General features: G+C 38.9%; 1 protein-coding gene across 6 annotated transcripts in view; it reads left to right on the forward strand.

Moving 5' to 3' along the window:
* FBXO34 (F-box protein 34) overlaps positions 1 to 16,771 on the forward strand; it is an 88,747-nt gene that overhangs the window by 44,004 nt on the left and 27,972 nt on the right. For 2 of the 6 annotated variants that reach the window (XM_032593361.1, XM_032593360.1), the window contains exon 2: positions 12,580 to 12,661. The exons of 2 other annotated variants lie outside the window; for them this stretch is intronic. The gene's annotated coding sequence lies outside the window, so the exon portion shown is untranslated. Of the gene's footprint in view, positions 1 to 10,991; positions 11,025 to 11,079; positions 11,224 to 12,579; positions 12,662 to 16,771 lie in introns of those variants that run through there. 2 more of the 6 variants (XM_030319168.2, XM_032593359.1) reach the window with 2 other exon arrangements.

A 16,771-nucleotide genomic window follows, 5' to 3' on the forward strand; every position in this document is an offset into this window, starting at 1 on the left:
CCTGACAGCTATTTAAATGTAGAATAAAAACAAATAAATGTTATACAGTTGTGTTAACGTAATATATGCTATATTACAATTTCTGTGTACTGAAAGCTTTAAGTTTAGTTTTGGGAATAATAAAGGTATGAAAAATTGAATTTGTTGCCCCCTTAAAGGCAAACTCTAGAGTTCATTATGTTTATGTGAATTTTTCAGAGTTAAATGGAAAGTCTCTTTATAGTGTTTTGAAAGAATGTAGGCATGGAGAGGGAAACCCAGTGTGAGATATGGAGACATTTGGTATAAACTGATGAGGTAACTCCTGGAAGGTAAGCCACCACCTTTTCCTGAGCTGGGCCAGATTGGGTATTATAGGACATGGTAATATTCCTAACTAATAGTTGGAGTTATAGATGATTTTGAATATTGTAAGGTGATTACGTTTCTATTATACAAGTAATACATTTTTGTAGAAAATTTGGAAATACCACAACAAATAGAAGGAGAAAAATTTCTTGTTGACAAAACTTGTAAGCTTGAAAGAGGAATCATGAATTAAAACATCCTGAAGTTTTTCTGCTAGCTTTTTTCATGTTATGATTTTATGTTTTATCAAAGAGGTAAATGTGCATAAAGATTTAATAGCTCTGTAAGATTGGAAAAGCAACAGTTCTCCTCCCACTTCATCTCCTACTTCTCCCTCTCTAGAGGCAAACATTTTAATTTCTTATATCTGATTTTTTTTGCATTTCTCTGTTCTCATAGGGGAGGAAAAATTTTCTTCCTAATGCCCTTCTAGGTTCTGTAGCTGGGGCCCTGTAAATTGAACTGACAAAAGACAGATTAACAAGAGACAAGCATACAAATTTATTTAATAAAAATTTTATGTGACACAAGAGGCTTCATAAAGAAATGAAGACCTGAAGAAATGGTTCAGTCTGAGTATTTTTATACTAGATAAAAAAAATTTTTTTTTTTGAGAGAGAGAGAGAGAAAGAGAGAGAGAGAGAGAGAGAGAGACACCTAGAATCTGAAGCAGGCTGTCCAGGCTCTGAGCTGCCAGCACAGAGCCAGACGCGGGCCTCGAACTCACGAACCGTGAGATCATGACCTGAGCCGAAGTTGGACGGTTAACTGACTGAGCCTCCAGGTGCCCCTGCACTAGATTTGACGGAAGAGTGGAAAGTCATAGAAAAACATGATAGGACAAAAGAATATGCACTCAGGGTATTAAACTGGGGAAACTTGGCAAGGCCATTTCCTTTGACTTCTCTCTGTAACCCTCCATCTACACAGATAAAGATGTTCTTTTCCTGGTATAGAAAGGACATCTCTTACATGAAGGTCTTAGGACCTGCTTCCAGACAGAAGGGAAAGTCAGGAAGTCCTTCTGGCACCTTCTGGCACCGCAGGTTTTTTCAGTTTAAAATATTCAGTATACCAAGGCACCTTATTTTGGGGTAGCAAGTTCTGAACACTCTCATTTTGTGTGTGTGTGTGTGTGTTTATTTTTGTGAGAGCGCGGGCACGTGTGTGAACAGGGAAGGAGCAGAGAGAGACAGAGAATCTGAAGCAGCCTCCTGTGCACCATCAGCGTGAACTCATGCTCCATCAGTGTGAACTCATGAACCATGAGAACATGACCTGAGCCAAAGTCGAATGCTTAACAGCTAAGCCACCCAGCCACCCTTGAACACTGTCATTCTTTAAATTTTTTTTAGTGTTTTAGTTTTGAGAGGGAGAGAGAGAGAGACAGAGTTTGAGCAGGGGAGGGACAGAGAGATGGGGAGACACAGAATCCGAAGCAGGCTCCAGGTTCCGAGCTGTCAGCATGGAGCCCGATGCAGGGCTCCAGCCCACGAACCTCAAGATCATGACCTGAGCTGAAGTTGAATGCTTAACTGACTGAGCCACCCAGGCGTCCCGAAACACTGTCGTTCTTAACAGCGTGCTTATTATTCTGATTTCTTGATTTCTCAGCTTCAGGTAGTATCTCATGATTTCCCATTACGGCAGATGAGGATTCAGTTCTTTCTCAACATCCACAGGTATCCTTTTTCTTCTCCCATCCTAGTGTAATTGTTCATAAATTTGCTTAGATTGGTATTCAGTATTTACACAGTTAAGACTGAACACGCTATTCACAGTTAAGCCATGGAGTAATCTATGAACACTTGTACTTTCCTGTACAACTTTTGGTTTTCCCTGAAATGTTTATTTTTCTTTGTTATTATTTACTTTAAACTTCTCTCTAATGTAGCTCAAATTGCAACTTGTTCATATTTCCTTTCAGGAAGTTCAGACAGTTAAGGTATTCTCTTAGTTTCCCTTATTCCTGAAGATGTGCTTCCATCTGGACTGATTGCCCACTTTTTTTATGCACCGCTCTTATCCTGGGACTTCCCTTCATCCACATCTTGAGGATGCTCCTTGCCTTTTTGTTTTGGATTTCTTGTTTTCTAGATCTCTTATTTCCCTGTTTCTTGCTTTATGCTTTTGTTTTGGCAGAAGGTATTCTGATACATTAGGTTCCTGATAATTTATGTGATTGGTTCTTTTCTTCGTTTCTCTGTGTTTGAAATTGCACAATAAGGTGCCTTAGTGTGAGTTTGGTTCCATTGAGTACTTGGCGAACCCTTTCAATCTGGGAACTATTTTGTTGATGACTTTTCCTTTTTTTTCTTTTTTACTTCATATAAGTAATCTCTACACCCAACGTGGGGCTCGGACTCACAACCCAGAGATCAATAATCCCAAGCTCTTCCAACTGAGCCATCCAGGCACCCTGACTTTCTCCCCCTCTTAGTTTTCTCTTAAACTCTTGATGCTCTGATATTGGACTTCCTGGACTGATCTTCCAATCTTCTTATGCTGTTCTAAGGAGTTTTTCCTTTTAGCTATTGCATTTTTAATTACCAACAAGGCATGCTTTTGCTCACTTTCATTTTCTGACTCTTTTTAGTTTTATTTTGTTTTCACTTACTGTTCTTTGCTTGTTCTTTGCGTTGTTTTAACTTACTGTTCTTACTGTGTTTGCGATATTTTCTCTTATATTTCTGAATATATTCATGGTATCTTTTCCCCCAGAATTTTCTTTACCCTGCATAGTCTCTGTAAGGACTAGCTACATAATCTGCAGGGCCCCTTGTTAACATTTATTAGAGAATTTCAAGACAGCAACGGCAGAGCATTAAATCTAACACAGGGATCTTCTAAGTGCAGGGCACTGTGTGACTGCCTAGGTCACATGCCTGCAAAGCATGTGCTGTCTCTTCCAACTTGCTTTTTCTGTTTCATTTCTTTGTGCTAGAGAGGTCTAGCAATTCTTGGCTATTTGCTAATATTTAATAGTGGGATCCTAGAATGCTGATTGAAAGCTCTGCATGTGCAGTAGGACTTCTACAATTGTGAGCTTCACTGTAGGAAGATCTGGCTGGACAAATTTAGTTTGAGAATTTGTCATATAATGGCAAAATACAATTTTTCCTCTTAGACTAATTGTTAATATTCTCCAGAAAAGTTTTTTCTAATCTCCCTTGCCTGGAAGTGAAGGCCTGACTGTCAGCCTTTTGGGAAAGGGTATTAATAAAGAGGGCTGGGTCGATGACTAGTATTAGCGCATCATAGACAGTTGTTAAAATTTTCAGGAACTTTGTGAGCCGTTTGCTAAATATGACAATTATTAAAGATTATGCAAACTTAGATGTTATATTAAAAAAATCAAATCAATAAATTCTAAAAACTCACTACCCCTGAATATTTTATTACATTTTGTCATTATGGATGCTGTTGATATTATTTACATCTAATCTGTATGGTGGAAATACTATTTAATGATAGGCTACCATGCATCTCATCTAATCTCTGTGAACAGTGATATCATTTCTTAGCTTGAAGCAGCCATGGTAAGAGTATTTTATACCACAAGAATTCAGCAGATATTACAGATAATTACCCTTGTCTCCACCTCCCCTTACCCCCAAGTTGTTAAACACTTATATTTACCAACACACCATGGATAGAGATCTAGTACCTATGCTAACTGAAACTGCCTTCGCTTTACTTGGTGATTCCCTGGTCTGTATAACCGTCTGTTTTAACCTTCTTTAGATTATCTTCAGCCCTTTGCAAGAGAGGGAAGGGCATTTGTCTGAACAACTGGATCTGGAATTGCATTTCAGAAAGATATTCTGGGGCCACCTGGGTGGCTCAGTCAGTTGAGTGTTCAACTCTTGATTTTGGCCCAGGTCATGGTCTCATGGTTCATAAGATGGAGCCCTGTGTTGGGCTCTGTGTGCTGGCAGTGTGGGGCTTGCTTGGGATTCTCTCTCTCTCCCCTCTCTCTGCCTCTCCCCTGCTTGCTTGCACATGTGTGCTCTCCTCAAAGTAAGCTTTTTAAAAAAAAAAAAGTTTATTTTTGGGGCATCTGGGTGGCTCAGTTGGTTAAGCGTCCGACTTTGGCTCAGGTCATGATTTCGTGGTTTGTGGGTTTGAGCCCCACGTTGGACTCTGTGCTAATAGCTCAGAGTCTGGAGCCTGCGTCGGAGTCTGTGTCTCATTCTCTCTCTGCCCCTCCCCCACTTGTGCTGCCTTTCTCTGTCTCCCAAATATAAATAAATGTTAAAAAACAATCTTTATTTTTGAGAGAGAGAGAGAGAGAGACAAAGAAAGTGCAAGTGGGGGGAGGGGCAGAGAGAGGGGGAGACAGGATCTGAAGCAGGCTCCAAGCTGTCAGCACAGAGCCTGACACAGGGCTCAAATCCACAAACTATGAGATCATGACCTGAGCCGAAGTCGAATGCTTAACTGAATGAGCCACCCAGGCACCCCATTTTTTTTTTTAAAGAAAGATTTTCTGTTAACCCTTCCCATTTATTCTCTGCTGATACTTTTGGGGGAGTGTTGTTCCCTGATGCTTACCTAAGGATTCAGTTTTCTTAAGTCTTTGAGTCCTTTACCCTTTAGCCATTTATATTTCATCTTTCCAGGTTTTGTGACTACAGTCTCCAGTTCTCTTCGTACCATTGGGTTTATGTGTTTTAAAAAAAAAAAATCTTAGTGTTTGGGGAAGGAGCAACAAATAGCTTTGTGTTTAGTCCACCATCCAGTATTATCCAGAAGTCTGGGATATAATTCTGGGAATAAATAGGTAGATAACCTTAGCAATTTAAGGGGGATCTGAATAGTCTTAGCCAACCCCCTACTGGTTTGCAAGTCATATAAATGCAGTCAGGAAATAATTCTGATTGTAGAATATTTTTCCTTTTCATAAAGTAGGTGTTGAATCATGACCTGTTGTTAGATTTTTATATGGATGTGTGGGGACGTAAGGAAACACATAATACAATTTCAGGTCACATAGTTTGGTTTGAGGTGAATTGGGATAGTATCTAATTGTCCCAGGTCTGTAGCAATTCCTGTTGTCCTTCATTGGCTGGGTCTGCTGATCTGGTCACCTCATCCACTCTGAAGCAGGCATTTATTGCTCCCTCATCTAGCGAGTCTTCCAATCTTCTGACTTTGTCTCCACTCTTAATCTCTTCTGCTCAAATACATTGTCCTTTCCCCCCATTAGATTTGATGTGATTGGGTTAGGTAGACCCTCTTTTTCCTTAATTTCATACCAGGCCACCTCACAGTCCACTAAATTCTCCCCTATCTATTGATGATTACCTTTTGGATAAGGTCAGAGTAGGAAGGTTCTAGGATACCCGGATGGCAGCTCAAGTAAAAGCACTTGCCTGTGATGTCTCAGAATGGGGATGTGGGCCACTCTCGCATTTAAGAAATTCCTGGATTCCTCTATTGAGGAATGCATATATTTACATCTTTTTTTTTTTTTTTAAATCATTTTGTGAGGGCATCTGGGTGGCTCAGTTGATTAAGCATCTGACTTCAGCTCAGATCATCATCTTACGGTTTGTGGGTTCAAGCCCTGCCGCATCAGGCTCTGTGCTGACAGCTCAGAGCCTGGAGCCTGCTTCGGATTCTGTGTCTGCCTCTCTCTGTGCCCCTTCCTGGCACACACTCTGTCAATCTCTCAAAAATAAATATTAAAAAAATAATAATAAAAATAAAAGATTTTGTGGCTCAAGATAGTGACAGCTATGGCTAAAAAGAATAAATATTTAATAAGATATAAAAGGAACAAATAAATATTTGACATTGCACATGTGAAATAGATTAGATGACCAGATGAACTTTCTTGTTTGTTCACAGTTGTGAAGATGGTAATTATTTCTGTAAGATCCAGTGTACAGCAGTATCCAACTGCTAAAGTAAACATTTCTGCAAAAAGGGCTTCTGGAAACCACTGTTTATTGCTCCCTTTTCTAGTCTCTCCTTTCCTCACCGTCTTTTGTGTTTCAATTAGAAGCTTGTATGTGCTAATGGCTTTTTCTTCGTGTTTGCTTTGTTTTTAAAAATCATTTGTAATTTCTGGTGAGCTCCTGCCTGGGAAGAAATGCTTCTCTTAGGATGGGTTGGGAGGATTAGGCCAGGTTTTTTCCATATGATTATGTGCTCACGTCCAAAATTCAGACTCAGGAGAGTCTGGGAAGATTGTTTTTTTTTTTTTCTTTTCTGTGTTTTGAACTTTGTATTCACTTAAAAAAACTCTCATGAGTCTAACTATTAAATCATCTTGAATCACACATTTAAAAGATCACCTTATGTGAAAACAATAGAATACTGTGAAATTGGGACTGTCTTACGATATCTAGGTCCTGTGACTGTCATGCTTAACCATACCCTTCCTCAGAAAGGGACTTGCATTTGCTTTGGTGTTGCCCACATCATGCATTTACAATAGGAAATCTATACATGAGGGACCTTGTCAGCATGGTTTGGGAAGAATGATGGTAACATTATGATAGGTTTAAGGAAAGCTCACTCAGCCAGTTGATTTTGTCAAGGTGATGGTGATTGCCTGCTGACCAGCAACCTCAGAAAAGCTCTTTTTCTCAGCCCTAGATCGTGAAGCAGAGCACTTAGCTTTAAAGTGGTGGTAAACCAGGAGCTGGTGCCACACCCCTCACCTAAGCCAAATGGTAGCGTGAATTTTTTACCAAATTCATCAGCAGTTTCTTTTTTCTGCCTCTTCACTTAGGGGACACTTTTAACAAATAAGTTTTATGGTTAAGAAAGTTTAAAAAAATTTTATGTGTAGTCATGGTCTTTATTAAAACTTGGTAAAACAGGCTTACTGTTGAAATAGCAGATGGCTGTGATAAAATGGGAACATGTCTGCAAAAAGAAACCAATGCAGATTAAATCATAATTATAAATATCTTTAATATGATTCATTAAGATGTTTTTCCTTTGGCCTGTTAATATTGTGTCCTCTTTTTATTCATCTCTTGACAAAACCAAAGAATTTTAAAAAGGACAGAAAATGAGTAAGGGTGACTTTGAAGTTCTTCTTTTAGAGATTTTTTAGGACTTGGACTTCCAAAGTCAAAGAATCTTGAACTTGTAAGAACAAGGCTGATGTTGCGTTTTTGTTTTTTTTCTTCAGTGAGTTGCCAAAATATGGGTTATATTTACAAGGAATACCTGGTCCTTTTGTAATACAATGAATACCACAAGGATATTATTCACAGATGTCTTAAAATGGCAAAAGTTCTATATGCATCCCTCCCCTCCACCCCCGCACCCCAAAGGAAGAAAGAAAGAAAGAAAAGAAAGAAAGAAACAAACAATAGGTGTTTCCCTTATTTCCTTTGCACCATTGCCCAAAGTAGGTATATGACCTTTTGGAGAGACAGCTTGCAACATTTTTAACTGGTGCCAGTGGTTAGCTCAGTGCCAAGCCCCAGTAGATGTTTAACATTTGTTGAATGGAGAAATGAATCAATAACTATTTCCAAACTGGTATCTCTCCTATCCATTCTCTATAAAGGTACTCCAGGGATCTGTCAACAATGCTAAACCATCCATTCTACTTCCCCTTTAAAAATCCTTTAGTGTCCCTCAGCTACTTAAAGTTTGTCTCTCAGTAGTGCCTGTGTGGCTTACTTGGTTGAGCATCCGATTCTTTTTTTTTTTTTTTCAACGTTTATTTATTTTTGGGACAGAGAGAGGCAGAGCATGAACGGGGGAGGGGCAGAGAGAGAGGGAGACATAGAATCGGAAACAGGCTCCAGGCTCTGAGCCATCAGCCCAGAGCCCGACGCGGGGCTCGAACTCATGGACTGCGAGATCGTGACCTGGCTGAAGTCGGACGCTTAACCGACTGCGCCACCCAGGCGCCCCGAGCATCCGATTCTTGATGTCTACTCAGATCATGATCTCATGGTTTGTGAGTTCGAGCCCAGTGTTGGGCTCTGCTCTGACAGCGTGGAGCCTGCTTCAGATTCTCTGTCTCTCTCTCTGCCCCTCCCTACCTCAAAAATAAATTAACATTTTTTTAAATTTCTTTTTTAAGTTTGCCTCTCAGACTTTTTTCCTTTTTAAATTGTTTTTGGTATTGTAGAATTACTATATATACTGTGGTCAGAAATTCAAACATTGAAAATATGATGCAGAAAAAAATGTCCCTGTCATCCCAAGCATAACCAGTTTTTCTGTATTTGCAAACTACACAGTCTTTTCAGTTTTGTTTCACACCAATGGTATTATACTAAAATACTGTCCCCTCTCTCCTCCATTTCCATTGGATTGCATGAAGTTTTTAATATCATGGAAATTAATCCTTTTTGTATATTGCAAGTAATATTCTTCCAATCTTTTGCTTATCTTTTAACCTTATTGTGTCTTTTCCCCAAATAGATATTTAGAATTTGTATTTAGCCAGATATGTCAGTATTTTGTGTGTGTATGTATGTATGTATGTATGTATTTATAAAAAATGTTTATTTTTATTTTGAGAGAGAGAGAGACACACACACAGTGTGAGTAGGAGAGGGGAAGAGAGAGGGGGGAGAGAGAATCCCAAGTAGGTTCCGTGTTGTCAGCACAGAGCCCAACGAGAGGCTTGATCCCATGAACCATGAGATCATGACCTGTGGAAATCAAGAGTCAGACATTCAACCAAGTGAGCCACGCAGGCACCTCCCCTACTAAGATTTTAAAATCATTCTCTCATATTTGACAGCATTGGATTTTACATTTTATTCAATCTGTCACTTTTAAGTTTTTATAATGAAGTAGGCATCTACCTTTTCACTCAGATACCCAGTGAGTTTATTCAAACATCCTGCTTTAATCATTTAGGGTGTTGTTTTCTTGAACTACTTACTTGTTTCTGCTCTCTTGCCATACTGTTTTGATTACTGTAGTATTTTTGTATGTTTTGGGAACTTTATTTTTCCCACAACAAATCTTACTATTCTTTTTAAATTTAGATAAGAATTATATGCCATAAGATTTGCGTTTTAAAAGTATACAGTTCATTGGTGTTTAGTATAGTCACATAGTTGTGCAGCCATCACCTCTGATTCATTTTCATCACTCCCAAAAGAAACTCCATATCCATTAGCAGTTGCTCCGCATTTCTTTGCCCACTGAGTCCTGCCCCCCCAACCCCCACCCCTAGGCCCTAGGCAACCGTTAATCTACTTTCGGTCTCTATAGGTTTGTCTGTTCTACAGATGGATCATAAAATATGTGACCTTTTGTGTCTGGATTCTTTTACTTACCATAATGTTTTCAAAGTTCATCCATGTTGTAGTACTGTTATAAGCACGCTGTGAAGGTACACACGTAAGTTGTATCTGTCTACAGTGTCAGCTCTATTCAGTCATAAAGCAGTGTTAACATAATTATAAAGCAGGTTCAGGATTCCAAACTCAGTGACATTTCACCACATGATTAACTTGGCTTCTTACACAGCAGAGCACAAGACAAGTCACACAACACACAAGATCACACAGGGGGTGGGAAACTAATGAACCAAATGAGGAGTCAGTCTGTGAGCGACCAGTTGAGATCAGGCCTAGGTCCTGCTCGGGTCAGCTCTCAGTACTTACTGCTTATTATGTTCAAGCAGTGAAGGATCTCACCTCTGTTCAGAGATCAGTTGGGCAGAGCCTTCCAGCTGCAGCTGCCTTTTTAAAGTGGTCAAAGAGGGGTCAGTGTCTAAAGAGTCTGACAGCTGCAAAAATCCCCCCCCTCCTTTAAAAGGATTTAATCATTCTTGGGCCCCTGCAGACCTCCTCTGCTTCTTGTTATCACTTCTGGGGTGTCATTAACTGGTGCTGGTCTTGACGATATCTTGTAGCTGCAGTACCCTTAACAGTGTCATTGCTTGACAAAGGCCCTTGTTTGACCTGAGTGACTCCATCTTGCTCTCTACAAGTACTTGTACCAGTGTTTCATTAATCCATTGTATGTATACACCGCCATTTGTTTATACATTCATCCACTAACGGACATCTCATTTGTTTGCACCTGTTTTAAATAGTGCTGCTGTAAAATTTTGTGTACAAGTATTTGGATATCTCTTTTCAGTTCTTTGGGGGTATATACCTAGGAATAGAGTTGCTGGGTCATGTGTTAATTATTTGTTTCATGGTTTTTTTTGTTTGATTTTAAATTTTGATCTTGTATCTGGTAAGTTTTTGAGCTATGAGACCAACTAACTTTTAATTTGATTAGTAACATGAAAGCCCAGAACATGTAGCTTGCAAGCAGTGACAGATTTTTGTCTCTTCCCTTTGAATATGTTAGTGGCATGTTTGTTTGTTTTTGTAATGTGATGGCTGGCATCTTTGTTTTATTCCTGAATATAGGAGGGGAATGTTTTAAATATTTTGATATTAAGTATGCTGTTTCATATAAATTTCTGTTAGTTTCCTTTTATTAAGGTCAAGTTTTCCTAGTTTGGTAAGAATTTTTTTGAAAATCAGGAATAGGTGCTGACTATTCTTCCTTTTTTTTTTTTTTAAATGTTTGTTTATTTTGAGAGAAAAAGAGAGCATGCACAAGCAGGGGAAGGATGGAGAGAGAGGAGAGAGAGATGCGGGGCTCAAACTCCCGAACCATGAGATCATGCCCCTGGACCAGAAGCAAGAATCGGACACTTAGCTGACTGAGCCACCTAGGTGCCCCTGAGTGTGACTTTTAAGAATTTATTGAGATATAATTTCTTTCCTTTAACTGCTAGTGTTTCAGAAGCATTGTTCTTACCCTACTTGGTTGATAACTTGTTACTTGAGTGGATTTTTCTTCCCTTCCAGACTGTTGGTTGGTCACACATACACAAAACACACTAGCAGGAGACTAATAGGAGACTAAATGCTGGTGAGAAAACTAATTTATATTGTGTATGTGTGACCAATCTGAAAACCAGTCTAAGAACTCTATTCTGGAAAAGCTGTAGTGCCAGGTTCAACAATGATGCAGAGCTGTACGTGTTAGGATGTAGGTCAACATGTTTCTTTTCTTCAGTCCTCTTATTTCCTTCATTTTTTCCTGTAAACTAAACAATTTAAAATCTTGTTATTCAGAATAAAGTAACACACTCCTTTAAGTGTTTATAAATATACTCCATAATTGATTCTGCTGCTCCTCCCACCTTGTTCCTGATAAAAAACAATGCTACAGAATGCTTTGAATTTTCAGCAAGTGGCAAATTACATCTGTTCACAGGGTGTTCATCACCATAGTAACAAGGAGCCAACTCGTTCTTGAAGTGGGGCAGGATGCTGGTCCATTGCTTTTCAGAAGGACCTAAGACAATCCAAATACTTTTGTAGACTAGACACCAGGCCTGCTTAAGGTGTGTCTAAACATCCTCAGTATACACAAGTCGCAGATGAAATAGTTTATAGAAGAAGTAAAATCCCTAGTTGAGGTTCTGTCACATCACAGAGACTCCAAAACAAACCCAGATGGACTTTACTTTCTGCCTAAGAATAATCAAATAGCTTCCTATTAAAAGCTCATCAATTCATAATCCCCCCACATTGAAGACAGCTGGTAGTGAAGGTCAGGAGGACGAGGGAATTGAATGAGGCAAAGGTAAAAAGTGATTTTTAGGTTTGGCCAAATAGTGTGGGTTTGGGTCACAGGTAATCTTTGGTGTAAATAGGCATGTTTAGATTTTGAAGTGCATGGTGTTAGATCTTGCTATGAGACAAGGTAGTTTGGAACTTAAATCTCAGAGATTTTCCTTAAATGTGTTTAAAGCTGTATTTAAAGCTAAGTCCTGGGGAGAAGGTTGGTGGAAAGAGAAAAAGAATATGTTAGGATTTGTTGTCTGAAACACCTACTATGATTTTAGAGGATGTCAACAATAAAACTAAATTTTCAGGTAGCTAGTAAAATATAGAGGACTATGTAATCTTTAAAACAATTTTAATGTTTATTTATTTTTGAGAGCGAGAGAGCAGGAACAGGGCAAGGGCAGAGAGAGAGAGGGAGACACAGAATCTGAAGTGGGCTCCAGGCTGTGAGCTGTCAGCACGGAGCCCAATGTGGGGCTTGAACCCTTTAACTGTGAGATCATGAGATCATGACCTGGGCTGAAGTCAGATGCTTAATTGACTGAGCCACCCAGGTGCCCCCGCAAGTGATGCCATTTTGGGCCTGTGGTTTTCTTTTTAACAAGGGTGTGGCACAGAAAAAAATATGATGAGCTTTTCTTTTTCTTTATAGGATTATACTGGTTGCTGAGTTTGAGAGTAGACCGTATGGAGAGCAAGAATAGAATTCAAAGACTAATGGGAGACTAATGCAGGTGAGAAATTGTGGTTAGAACAGAGTATTAGCAGTGGAGGTGGTGAATGGCACAAGCTGACTCTTGAACAACATGGGTTTGAACTGCTTGGGTCCACTTACATGGATTTTTTTATAGTACAGTACTGTAGATGTATTTTCCTTATGCTTTTTTTCATATTTTCTTTTCTCTAGCTTTATTGTAGGAATGCAGAATATAATGCATGTAACATACAAAGTATGTGCTAAACAACTGTTTATGTTATCAGTAAGGCTTCCAGTCAGTAGTAGGCTATTAAGTTTTGGGGGAGTCAGAACTTATAATTCGGATTTTTGACTGCATAGGGATGGGGAGGTGTCTGTGCCCCTAATCCCCGCTGTTGTTCAAGGGTCAGATGTAGTTGGATTCTGAGTATATTTTGAAGGTAGAGCCAATCTGAATTCCTGATGTGGTTTGTGAGGGAAAAAGGGGGTCAAGGATGACTCAAGGTTTTTGGCTTTGGAAATTGGAAAAATGGGTTTGTTGATTACTAAAATGGGGAAGATTTTGGGAGGGTGGTGGTGGAACGTGCACAGGGAGTCAGGATTTTGATTTTGGACATGTTGAGTTTGAGATGCTTGCTAGCTTATTAGACATCTAGGTGGAGATTTTGAATAGTCAGTGTATAAACCTGGAGTCCTGGAGACAGGTTTGGGTGGCCACTTGGTATAGCATGTAAGTTGAATTTAGAGCCATTAGACTTGGGTGGAGCATTTAGCCAGTTCCCAGTCTAGACTATCTGAGGAGCCTGGGATGTCTCCGTGAACTCACGCATGTTGCTGCAATGTATCTGAAAATTTCCAGGAAAACAGTACGGTTGGTGTGTATCCTTGACATGTTTTTTAAAAAAATTTTTTGCTAAAATGTTTGAGATGTGTGCTTGTGTTTTTTATATTTCTATACAGCTGGGATAAGCTGAGTGCAGTTTTGAATGTACATTCAGTGTTTCTTACAGTAGAAATCATACATAAGCAAACACAAAATTCACATTCTATTCAAGTTGTTCCCCAATATATCTGTCAATCCCATATAGCAGAATTGATTGTACTTAATTAAAAGTTCCTGGAGGTGGGGATGGGAGATTGAGGGGGTGGGGATAAGAATCTACCATGAAAACTAGAGAATCATTGCTTGGAGGCCCAGGAAGGGTCTGAGGGAGATTTGAGAAAATGTCTTTGAAAAGCAGTTTATTTTGGGGGCTCCTGGGTGGCTCAGTCATTTGCACATCTGACTCTTTGGGTTTCATCTTAGGTGTTGATTATAGGTCATGGGATTGAGCCCCACAAGAGAGGGAGAGAGAAAGAGAGAGTGCATGCATGAGTGAGGGAGAGAGGCAGAAGAGAGGGGGAGGAGAGAATCCCAAGCATGCTCCATGCCCAGGGCGGAGCCCAACTTGGGGTTCATCCCACCCTGATCCCATGCTGTGGGATCATAACCCAAGCAAAAATCAAGAGTTGGATGCTTAACAGACTGAGCCACCCAGGCACCCCAGGTTCTTCTCTTTGAAGGGAGTATACTATTCAGCTTTGAGATACGGAGACTCAGAAAATTAGGAAGACCTGGGTAGTAATAGATGCAGTGAGACATCCTCAGAAGGAACTTTGTGGTTTAGTAAGTGAGCAGCTAGAGAGATTAGAACAGTTAAGGGAATTAGCTGAAGATCAGAAGAGTATGAATACCTAGAAGTTAAAATCCATTTGGTTATATCAGCTGAAGAAAGTAACTAAAGTTGATTAGGCTTTAAGGAGGAGCTTAAAAAATTTTTAAGCCATGTTTATTGTGCCTTTAGGAAAGTGTAGGTAAGGGTGCTGAATCTTGTTGTATTGAGCAAGTTCTTTGGTTCTTAAGGGGATTATAATCAGTTGTGGGTCAAAAACTGTAAGATCCATCATAGCTTGGTTGAATTCTTTCTTAGGTTATTCTTCTTTCTTTGCTTTTTTTCATGTGTAACCCAAACCTTCTGGTTTAATAATGTTGATACCAGGAGAGGAGACAATATGAATGGAGAACTTAGGTATTCCAGTTTCTGAAATTGGAATTTTGATTTCCATTATGACTTAATAAATTTACGTGAATTTTTAGTATAAGCTAGCCTTTGGAACCCTGTCAGCTTAAGAATTGAATGATAAAAGTGTGTTTTCTGGTCCTCCATCAATGTATGAACACATGGGTAGGTGGTCATCTCGTGATTCTTTGATTCTCAGACTTTGTATTTCCCACAGTAAGGAAGTTCTGTTCAAGAAACCAAATAAACATTACACTTTCTTTGTTTTTGTTTTGTTTTGAGCATGAAATAACAGGATTGGGTAATTTTTTTTTTAATTAAAAATTTTTTTTAAGTTTATTTTGAGAGAGAGTGAGAGGCGGAAGGGCAGAGAGAGAAGGAGAGAATCCCAAGCAGGCTCTGTGCTGTCAGCACAGAGCCTGATTGTACAGCACAGAGCCCTGTGCGGGGCTCGAACCCATGGATCATGAGATCATGACCTGAGCTAAAACCAAGAACCAGACAATTAACCGACTGAGCCACCCAGACGCCCAGGAAGTTGGATGATCTTTAAAGGATTTTTAACCAAGTCTGATGTTTCTTGATACTTTTGAATCATTCTCTGTCTAAAATTTTAACTTTGTTAAAAATTTATTATTATTGTTATGATTATGATTTTCTAGTAATCTCTATACCCAGTGTGGGGCTCGAACTCACAACCCCGAGATCAAAAGTTGCATGCTCTTCTGACTGAGCCAGCCAGGCAGCCCTTAAAATTTTAACTTTCTACTCAATATTATTTTGGAGAGTCAATGAATTTTGTTTCTGGATTTGTGGGATATGGATAGAAATGTGATAGTGGGATAGAATTAAAACTTTTTTTAATAGAAGAAAGAAGAACAACCTAAGAAAGAATTCATCCAAGCTGTGATGAATCTTGATGTACAGTTTTTGACCCACAACTGATTATACCCCCTTAAGAATCAAAGAACTTGTTCAATACAAGAAGATTCAGCACCCCTACCTACACTTTCCTAAAGGCGTAACAAACATGGCTTAAAATTTTTTTAAGCTCCTCCTTAAAGCCTAATCAACTTTAGTTACTTTCTTCAGCTGATATAACCAAATGGATTTTAACTTCCTAGGTATTCATACTCTTCTGATCTTCAGCTAATTCCTTGTGCAACTTTTTTTTTAAGGGGTATTTGGGAATTAAAGTACTTGTTTAAGACCAAAAAGAAAATTTCACAATAATTTGTTTTTTCTGATAAAATTTGCCTCTTGAGCCTTCCCATTGCCTATTTTTCTAGGTTCTTGCTAGGAAAAATGTTAATTTCAGTACTACTTTTCTTTACCTTATGGCTGGCCTTTGTTTTCATGTTAAGTTCAAAGATCGTGTTTTTCCTGTTGGATTTGCCTGGTTTTTGTTCCTCTTCTGATGTTTCTCTTTTCCCCTTGCCATCTTCCCAAATGAGAACCTGTAGAAGGCATTTATCTGTAGTTTTGATTTGTGTGTTTCCTGTAATCGTGCAAGCAACTTACAGCTGAGTTGCCTCGGATAGCCATGACATCACTTTTCTCTTTATACCAAATTTAGTTTTAGTGATAAAAACTTAGGAAATACTATACACTTATGCTAACAGTGAGTGACGTAAATAATAATCTCTTGATTTTTATATTGCCTTTCCCTTATATTGTCTTAAACTCACTTTTAAGGCTTTTTGTATGTGTTTCCATAAATCTTCTAAAATTTGCTTCAAATCTAGGGTATTTCAGGAATGGTTTGTGCACAAAGCAGGATCAGATTCATTTCCTAAAAGACTGCTTTATGTGACATTGTGTTTCAATTATCCTGATGTTCGTATTCCATTTCTAGATTTGTCATAGAAAAGGGCACTCATATTCTTTCTAATGAGTTTTATTTACTAAAAAAAAATTGTTTCATGATATGGTTGACTGTAAAATAGCTTTCCAAAATCTTATGCTTTAGATACATTTTTTATATATGATATATATGCTCCATACTTCCTTTTCTTTCCATAAAGACCTTTCATGTGGGGCGCCTGGGTGGCGCAGTCGGTTAAGCATCCGACTTCAGCCAGGTCATG

The sequence above is a fragment of the Lynx canadensis genome, chromosome B3, assembly GCF_007474595.2.
Source record: "Lynx canadensis isolate LIC74 chromosome B3, mLynCan4.pri.v2, whole genome shotgun sequence".
NCBI lineage: Eukaryota > Metazoa > Chordata > Mammalia > Carnivora > Felidae > Lynx > Lynx canadensis.